At 41.2% G+C, this 10,233-nt stretch overlaps 1 protein-coding gene across 4 annotated transcripts in view; it reads right to left on the minus strand.

Moving 5' to 3' along the window:
• The window catches only part of FNDC3A (fibronectin type III domain containing 3A), a 200,469-nt gene extending 191,325 nt beyond the window's left edge, over positions 1-9,144 (minus strand). Inside the window, exon 1 of one of the 4 annotated variants that reach the window (XM_044777168.2) lies at positions 9,096-9,144. The gene's annotated coding sequence lies outside the window, so the exon portion shown is untranslated. Of the gene's footprint in view, positions 1-7,586; positions 7,820-8,229; positions 8,520-9,095 lie in introns of those variants that run through there. The other 3 variants (XM_044777167.2, XM_070520652.1, XM_014838930.3) reach the window with 3 other exon arrangements.
• Between the last annotated feature and the right edge of the window lie 1,089 nt (positions 9,145-10,233).

The following is a 10,233-nucleotide window of genomic DNA, read 5'->3' on the forward strand; positions in this document are numbered from 1 at the left end:
TTTAATCTCTTAATATAGCAAATTATATTAATACGTTTCCTAATACTGAATCAATACTACACTCCCAGGATTCAACATATCAAAACTGGTAAGATTTAATCATTAAAAGTCCAGGTTCTGGAGTCAGAATGCCTAGGTTCAAACCTCAAGTCTTTCACTAACTACTTGTATGATCTTGGGCATCTCATTTATCTCTGTGATTCAGTTCCCTCATTTTAAAAATGGTCACAACTGGGGCTGGCCCCGTGGCCAAGTAGTTAAGTTCGCGCGCTCCACTTTGGCAGCCTGGGATCCGCTGGTTCGGATCCTGGGTGCGGACCTACGCACTGCTCATCAAGCCATGCTGTGGAGGCATCCCACAGAGAAGAACTAGAATAACCTACAACTAGGATATACAACTATGTACTAGGGCTTTCAGGAGGGGGGAAAAAAAAGAGGAAGACTGGCAACAGAGGTTAGCTCACGGTCAATCTTTAAAAAAAAAATTTTTTTAATTAAACAAATAAAAATGGTGACAACAGTATCCACCTTAGTGGGTTGTTGTTTTATGGATTAAGTAAACTGATACATTTAAAGTTGTTTGGAACAGCACCCAGAACCTAAGTGTTTAATATACATTAATTATTAGTTACTGAGTGCCTTATATTTGCAGGCATAACATATGAAGCATTGCAGGGGTCGGCAAACTAAGGCCTGTGGGCCAAATCTGGCCCCCTGCCTGCTTTTGTAAATAAAGTTTTATTCAAACAGTCATACTCAATGTTTATAATTTATCTATGGCTGTTTTCATGCTCCTACAGCACAGTTAAGTAGTCACAACAGAGCCCATGTGGCTATAAAGCCTAAAATATTAACTATCTGCTCCTTTATAGAAAAAAAATTGCCAACCACAGCAGTACTGTTCAAACTCAAGGAGTTCACAGTCTAACAGTTGAGACAGACAAGTTATGAAATATATATGCAACAGTATGATATGCATACAATCACGATATTCTAAGGGTATTATGGAAACACGTGGCAATTCAGTACTAAATGACAGGAAGGAGTCACATAGTGAAAAGAGGCAAGAGAAGAGGTACTTTATTTACCTTTAATTACATAAAAATAAGTATTCGTTTACACGTCCTTATCTCTCACAATAGTGTGTGAATTACTAGAAGGAAGGGATTATGATATTCATTTTTGTGACACTCATATTCTTAGTACCTAGGACATTTAAAGTTTTTAATAAATGATTGATAAATAAATGAATGGTGAAAATAAGAATAGGATACTTGGGTGACAATGATTAGACATGCTGGTCAAAGTTCTAGATACAAATATCCTATGGAGAGCATTTTACTTGCCATGGTAAATGGACTCTCTCTTTTAATGTTCCTAATAGCCAATTTTAAGAGATACATCCTATTATTACCCCTTTCTAATGTGAAGAAACTAAGTCTCATAGAAGTGAAGTAACATGCTCATGTTTATATACAGTCAGTAAGGGAATAAGCCAACAAACAAACTTACATCTGTCTAATGTAAAACAGATGCTCTTTCTACTACAAGTTGGGAGGTGGTGGAAAATAGACATAGTCACAAGATATCAACAGAGTATGTACTCAAATAGACAGAAGACACTATGATTGATACAGCAGGAATTACGGTGTAATTTTAATTTCTAAAATTGAGCAACGATTTGAACAAATTCATGTTTTTGAAATATTAGCCTGGAAGAGGCCTGAAAGATGGATTAGAGGGACAGCTGTCCCTACATTTTACCCAAAGGCTACTCTATCACACACTATGGGGCAGTTTTAGTGAGGTTCAAGTAACAGATAAAAAAATAAACTTGCTAGCATATTATGGCATTTGAGGAACAGTGATTCACCTACTGATCGGAAGTATCAGAAATAGCTGGTCCTAATATGGAAAAAACAAAAAGGTACTTCATAAACTATTAACCAAAATGTTAAGGAAAAAATGTATATATTGCAAATGAAAATATTACACAGAAAAAAATCAAGCCTTCAGCACAAAACTATAATTGAGAATGGGTGTCTTAAGCAAACCAAAAAAATCTAGAAAATGTAAACACAACGAAATCACAAATCATAAATTATGTTTTCCCTTTTCTTTTTTATTTAAGCAAATCTTTAGAAAAACTAACTTTAAGTAAATGAAAATGACTACTCCTTCAAGCTGGATCTAAACAAAAGTAGTTGCTGTATATAACATCTATTTCTGCAAAAGAAAGCATATAATTACTTTTTAGGGAAAAGTCTTAACTGTGCTTTAAAATGTACTTAAACATCTGTTTAGAACCCTCAGAGAAGTAGGAAGATTTTTTTCCCCCTTCACTGGGGAATTGGATAGTGACGCAATCACTTAAATTTTTAAAATTATTCTGTTCAAATATATATTAAAATGTGGATTCTGAAGAAGGAAAACAGAAAACAGTACCTATCAGACATTTCTGATTGCGACTAATTAATATAAACAATCAAATTCAGGTAACTTACACCAAGGTTTATTTCAAAGTACACATCATACTTACTTTGTATTTCTAACAACTATCACATAAGAGATCTCAAGAAGTGAGGGAGGAAGAGAGATACAGAAGTCCATAACAAGTAGTAGTTTCATCTGTAAAATGAGAGTACCACCACATACCTGGCAGGTCTGTATAGGATTTAAAAAAATATCCAAGTACAAGGCCTAAAATGCAATGAGAGTTCAACAAGTGGATGTTATTACTATAGATACAGAAATAGTCTTCCACTTGAAAAAACGAAAACCATAAGGAATTCACTTTTGCTTATTTTCGCCCCATTTTGGAAAGAACAGCCGAAGCTGCTTGGAAGATCAGTATTCCCTTGCAAAAAGGAACAGAGACATTGGATATGAAGTGCACTGAAAGATTAAGAAGAATGAAAAGAAAGCTTTCATATGCATTCTCTCTGCCAGGAAAGCAGTTAAAACTTCTGAGTAAACTAAATGTTTACTGGAAGCATACTATATTTACAGAACTTTGGAAGATAAAACTTGAACTCATAATCTCTGGTCTTACTAAACAAAGGCTGCACTGCTTGCAATACAGTAGTATTAATGTAAGCACTTATATGATACTTTAATGTTTTCATCACTTCCAACATCTCTGGGTACTCACAATACTTCTGTGGGGAAAACAGGATATATACATTATTCTCCATTTTAGAATTGGGAACCTAAGATTGAAAAAACGAACCTGAGATGATATGGCTAATAAGGGTGAAGCCGGATCTAGGATCCAAGGTTTTTATCTCCTGTCTAGGAAACGGAAACAACGGGAATGATGAAGCTGGTTCAAGCACTGACAAAAGGGGGGTGGGACAGTGAACTGTTAATTTCTCCTTAAAGCAAAATTTAAAAAGCCAAATTTTTATTAAGAAAGAATTTGTGAAGGCTGAAATGTAGTTCAAAAGCTTTGTACTGCCTTAAAACTTCAGATAGTATATTCATTTTACAAAGTATGGAAAATGCTAGTATAAATAAATTCCAAAAGTTAACTTAAATTTTCGGGTTTTGTTTGTTTGGTTTTTACGGTTTTAGGAGGAGAAAAAGAAACACCACTGATTTTATCCAGGTAGCTCTCCATCTTATACATCTTTACATTTTCCTAGCACCTAGTACTACCCCTGATACGCAGAAGATACTTACTAATGTCTGCTGAATGAAAGAATGCTCTTATGCTATATGCTTGCTCTCTTGATGACACAAAATAGAGAGTAACCCTAGCCAATTGATTTATGCAACCATAACCTAGGCACCACTATTCACTTCACAATGGCAAGTGAAATGCAGTGTGCTGAAGAAAACAGAACTGCCTCAGAAACACACAGCTATAAATTTAGAAACTTCAAAGAGCTATTTCATGTAAATGAATTTTCAAAATAACCGATACTTATCCTTTAAATCGCCATAACTTACCTTTAAAGAATCTTAATGGAAATATTTTGAAGGAGATTTCTAAGTCTTTCTTCTCTGCCTTAATCTGCACAAGATATAACCTTTTCTTGATGACTTAAGCTCATCAAGGTAAACATTAATTATTAGACTGTTCTATAACACAATGACTCTTCTTGGAGTTTCTGAGGGATGTCAAATGGCATGTCTCTTCACTAACTCACCCTAGACTACTTTTAAAAATTAGGTTTCCTACTGCCTGCTCCCCTGTTGTCACTTATAGGCCAACAGCATCCTAGCAAAGGTTTCTAAAGTGCCAGTTGTAGTTTAAAATATGTAAAACCAGAACAGGCAGTTGATATACTTAACCTTATATAAATTCTAAAGCAAGCCACGGTGTAGCTATTTTCACTGCTCTAAGGCCTGGCCCAAAGGCTTTTCTTCTTTCACTTCCTAGTTCTGAGAGCTAGTCTAGGCTGTTGCTAGAAGTTTGGCCACAAAATAACAATTACAATCGTAGATATTTCTGCATATTTTCTTTATTTTTACTATAACATATGGAAAAAATATAAATGATAGTCATAACAAAACACACAAACAACCAGTAGACAAACGACTTAAGGCGCCTCACATTATGTGCTATATGGACAATTACCTAGCCAATTATTAGCCAAGAGTCAGCAAACTAGGCCTGCTGGCCAAATCCAGCCCACAGCTGGCTTGTTTTTGTTTGGCCCTTGAGCTAAGAATGGTTTTTACATTTTTCAAAGATTGTGGGGGGAAAAAAAAAAAAAGAATATTCAACAGAGGCTGTAAGTGGCCCATGAGGCCTAAAATATTTACTATCTAGCACTTGACAGAAAAAGTCTGCCGATCCCTGATCTAAGCTATAATAAACAAATATAAGACATATAAGCTGTCCCTTATACATAAAGGTTAAGCTACTAATATGTTAAAGTAGATGTATAGTTCTTTCAGTGATGGGTTCATAATGATACAGCCAAACTGTCGTGTCCAGCCATGCCTTTTCCACTTTTGACCATGCCCTGGGACTCAGCCAAAAATCTCTACCCAACCTTCTTTCTTTTTTCCTCCTGATACTTGTCCTTGGATGCTCTCAGACTGGTCTCCTTACTACTACTTTCAGCTCTGGCTGTCCATCTTTTCTTTGGAACGTCTTTCCTTTTGCTATCTAACTCCTTGCTAAGCTTCAAGTCTGACTTCCTCCAAATGCCTTCTGGGATGGTTCTAGCCCACAGTGGCCTCACTTTCCTTTAAATTACAGTCCTTGCCACACCATTTAATAATGCCATCTTATATTTTTGCTAGTAATTTCCTATGTGTTGTCTCGTAACTCCAACTAGTTTGTAAACTACTTGAAGGAAGAAAACACATCAAGTTACTTTTGTATCCCCAATAGCTCATCATCCTCTGAGCACATGTCATCTCCCAAGTGCACCTATCTTGGAGAAAAAAAGAGTCTGAGGACTGGTAATGGGTGGTAAGTGACTGGAAATATAAAGGATGACATCCATAGGCTACACTGCAAACTTACAAAGTGTATGCTAAAGACAAGCAAAACTCTAAGAGTAGGAGAAAAGAGAGATAAAGATCAAGAGATAAAAAGAGACCACTGAATAATATTCTGAAATAAAAAGAGACCAAAATACTAAGAAAATGATAAAAGCTCACAATACATGTGAAAAAAAAAATTTGCCTTTCAACACTATTGGCCATTAACTTCCTTTTAACAAGCAGCTCTTGACATTGACATGCATAGGGGGCCCCCCTTTTTTTTCAATGTGATAAACTGAAGCACTAAAAGACACAATGGCACAGACACATACAGTTTTCTAAATCTTTGGATTTACAATAGTGAATTTATTTGAAGTCTGCTGGGATTGCTAGGAAAAAAACAATCCTTTATCTTTTGATTACCTGGTTAATAAAATTCAAAATCATGTGCATATCCCTACATCACTCTCAAAGACAACATCGAGACTCATTTTCAAAGAAAAATGCACCAAGAAGATCTAAAAAAACCTCTTTAGGTTAGTTCATCAAATTGTATTTTAAAAACATAGGTAAAATATAAAGTGCACAAGCCTTGCATGTATGAACAGAAAAAATATACACAAATGTTTTAAAACAAGCATAATTACCCAGGAGTTTAAACTAAAAATGGACAAATTATAAATAAAATGCTCTTTACCTAAGTTAAGCTACAAAACACAATGAAAATATTAATTGTGCAGCCCTTCTTTTTTTCCTAGGTTTTATACTCAGTCCTGACCTATGCCTGGCTGGACAGAGGGAGAAATTTTTTCTTAATTAGCAATAAATTATGCTTAATGTTATACTACGGAAATTTCACAATTAAAAAGTAATTATTAAATACATGGTAAAATAAATCAGCTCTCAATTACTCACGTGAACAGGGGAAGTGATGACACAGATGACATCAAAAGAGAATCCTAGAACCTGTGTTTTCAAATGCATGTCATTAAACTCGAAGAAGCAAATTACCCTTATAATTATGTTTGACTGAGGCCAGTGTTAACCAGAAGTTTATTTTTCCTGAACATTTAATGATTTTGAGGATTCAGACAAAAGGGAAAAAGGGGCAGCTAATTCAGAAGCATACAGGTGGCTTATGGGCAACCAGCCTGGGATAAAAAATTTTTCCAAGAAAACTGAGAGACGATCTATGAAGGGAAAGAAGAAAATATAGTAAAATGTACCATGCTAGTGCTGAAATTTTTAAATATAAAATTATTTATAAAAATTTTAGCAAGGTATTTTCCGGTTAAGTCATCATCCCTTCTTCCCCCTAACTGGTGTTATTAGTGATGACAAGAATTATCAGTGGGCTAAAAGCAAAATTCTAGGTTCTATGTTATAAAAAATATGTTAAAAATCCTTTTTATTACTGTTTTCTGTTAAGTCCACCATCTGTCTCAGTGGGCACTTTATCTTATTACTTGAGAAAAATCAATTCAACCAAGAAAATATCAAAAAGGCACAGGACTCATCTCTCTTGGATATTTTTAGGTGATTTAAACAAAACTTACACCGTGGCAAGAATTACAGACTTACCAAACGCACAAAAACTAAATATTTATGCAAATACCAGATCATAGCCACAAAACTCAATTCGTTTCTGCCTAACATATGGCTCCAACTCCGGAGTGGCATATGCTTAGCCCTGGTGCTAGTAATAGCATGGTGATAAAATATTACAGTAACAGCTCAACTTTTGTTATTTCCTTCTTATAATGCAAACAAACACACACCAACTTTGGCTTCAAGAACTGAAAACACAGACCACAGTAAGAAGCAAAATCATTATGCTGCTCAGTTTTAAAAGTCCATGGTGAACACACACGAGAATTATACTGTTAAAAGAAAGAAAGAAATCTGTTTCGCCTGCTATTCTTAGTTAATAGATGCTCAGACACAAATGTGTCCACAGGAACTTAGGTAAAATTTCACAAAAGCAAATCGAGTCCTACGCCCCAGCAAAAATTACCGCCCCCCCCCAAAGATATCCCAAGGCTTTTAACGCTAACAGTTTAATAAAAGGACGATTAACGACAATAATGAAAACAGCCGCCGCTCTGCCCGCGATTTTCGGACTAAATTTGCTCGTTTTCCTTTACCTAACGCGTGACGTCCTTCCACCACTGTGTCAAAAGTTCAAAAATCCAGGCTGTGAAGGAGGGCGAGGACCGCAGCCTGGAGGCAGCCTCCCGACGGAACAGGTGGCTGCCGCGGAGAGGGCCGGCCAGGGACGGGCACCGGCCAAAGGCGAGCAAACACACCAGGGCGGGTTTTCGAGGTTTTAACCCCCAGAGGAGCGGGGAAAACTCTCTCCAGAAAAGCGGTCAAATTCGGCGGCTGCCGGGCGCCCAAGCCGAAGGTGCGGCGGCGCTCGGCGCTCCTCTCCGGCCGCCTCCGCGATCGACCCCCGAGCCTCCCCGAGCGGCGCTGCTCGCCGCGGGTCCAGGGGCGGAGGGAGGGCCGCCTGCGCCCCCGCGCCGCCGCCGCGCCCCCGCCAGCGCCTCCCGCGGGCACTCGGGCCCCGCAGGTGCCCGGCAAGTGGTCGGGTCCGTCCCCGGCCCCGCTGCCCGCGGCGCGCCCGCACGACGGGGTGGGCCGGCCCCCCGACGGGCCCGAGCCTCGCTCGGCGCCCCGGCCCCTCAGCCCCAGCCTAACGGTCTCCGTGGCGCCCGCTCCGGGGCGGGAGGGACGGGCACGGCTCGGTCTCCCCGCCTTTCCCGAAGGGAGCGCCCGCGCTCTCACCTCCGAGTCACGCCGCTCTGAGGCGGAGGAAGGCGGCTTCCCGGGCGCCTCTTCGGGTTCCTGAGCGTTCGCGCTCTCCCTCAACGGCAGAGCCAGCTCTCGGGGCCTCCGCGGCCGCCGGCGCACTGGCTGTTGGGGAGGTTTCCCGGCAGTGACGGCGCCGCCTCAGCCCCGCTCTTCGCTCCCTCTCCGCGTAGCTCCCGCTTTCTGTTTCACCCGAGGGACCACGAACGCCGCCGCCGCCATGCTTACTACGGAGCCGGGAGGAGGAGCCCCGAATCGGCGCGCCCAGTGCGGCTGCGCGAGCCTCGCCGACGGCGCCCCCGCCGGCCCGGACCCCGCGCGCCCGCCCCGCGCCCGCGCCCGCTGCCCCGCGCGCCTTTCCCGGGAGCGCCGAGCCGCCCGCCGAGACCCCCGGCCGGTGGAGCCCAAGCGCCCTCTCGCCGCACCCGCGGCGCCTGCCGCCTCCCGGGGCTCTAGGCGCTCTCTCGAGGCCCGGCGGCGCCTGGCTGGTCGCAGGATCCGCCGCGGCCCGGCGGCGAGCGGCGCTGGGGAAATGTGGAGTTAATGGACGTTTCTAAGGCCACTCACACAATTCTGTCTAAATTGTAAAAGGTTCCTCCCGAGACGCACCGGCTCGACCTCTTTCCGAAAGCACAAGACTTTAACGCCGGCAGGTGCTTTTAAAGACACTCCCCCCAAGGAAGAGGAAGCCAAGCGAAGTGGGCTTGGATGTTTACAATCCCAGACACTTCGAGCCCGGGACCTCGATAGCAAGCAAAAATGTTTAGATATTACTTCAGTGGAAAACGTGGGGGTTCGTTTCTTGATCTCTCCCCCAGTCAAATCGCGTGGAAGCCCATTACCTTAGTTTGTACAACGGCACGAAGACTTACAGATGAAAGCAGCCGCTCTTTCCCGCACCTCCTGCAGTTGGGGGCGCTGCAATGCCTGAGGGCTAGCCTGGGCTGCTGACTTTTCAGTTCCCACTGGCAGGCTTGGGAAGAGGCCAGTTCTTGGGACGGGTCGTTCTTGAGTCCAACCCTATGTTCCTTCAAAAACCATGGAGGATGTAACCAGGCTCCATGACCTGGCTTTCAGTTTATTAACTGTGCTGCCTTTTAAAATAACAGTATTTTTATTTTAATCTGTTTACAGAAATCCTTTTAAAATGTACTTATTCCCTACTTTCTTAAAGAATGCAAGGGTTAATCAAATCCTTTGTTGATGACTGACCATCAAATGCAATACCTTGGCCATACGCTAAAGTCCCAGGGGCTTGCTGAGGCATATAAGATCCCTACTTTGGTGCTATTTTTTTTCTCTTTGGAATGTTCTCATCACCTTTTCTCATATCTGTCACTGCTTCTCATCTCATCAGCCTCTTTATCCACTCTGATCCTTCCTCTCCTTTCTACTTTACTGTTTATTTTTTACTCTTTTCTTCTTTCTTAACTGCTTTTCTCTATGGCTCCAGGTGATGATTGATCAGATGTTTATATCTACGGCCAGCTAATGAGAGATTCCTTTTCTTCCCATCAGTAAATAGGATAGTTACTCTATATCAAGATATTTTCATTGCTGGTCACTATGAAAAGTTCTTTCCCTGCGAGAGGTGTTTCCTTTTCTTGACTTCCAAATTTTGCCCTCTTCCAGACAAAATTGCTGGAAAGCTGATTTCTGAATAATTGCGGAATAACTGTATATTCTTTTAAACTGTGAGGATTTATCAGAGTGTGCATGAGTTGAGTGGCTTCTCCATATTGCTGCCCCACGTCTGTTTGGTCCAAGACTAAGCTAGTGGTTTCCAATCCTGACTCTAAGCTAGTCGTTTCCAGAGCTTCCTACTTGGGAGCTTTTAAAAAAGACAATCTTGTAATCAGCTCCTCAAGATTTCAACTTTGTGGGTGGGGGGAGGCCCAAGAAATGGCATTTTTAAAAAATTATATTTTAAAACATATGTTTGGGGCATACCTATATGTGTAGGCACAAAGAAGAACAACT

Source organism: Equus asinus, chromosome 11 (assembly GCF_041296235.1).
Source record: "Equus asinus isolate D_3611 breed Donkey chromosome 11, EquAss-T2T_v2, whole genome shotgun sequence".
In the NCBI taxonomy this organism is placed as follows: domain Eukaryota; kingdom Metazoa; phylum Chordata; class Mammalia; order Perissodactyla; family Equidae; genus Equus; species Equus asinus.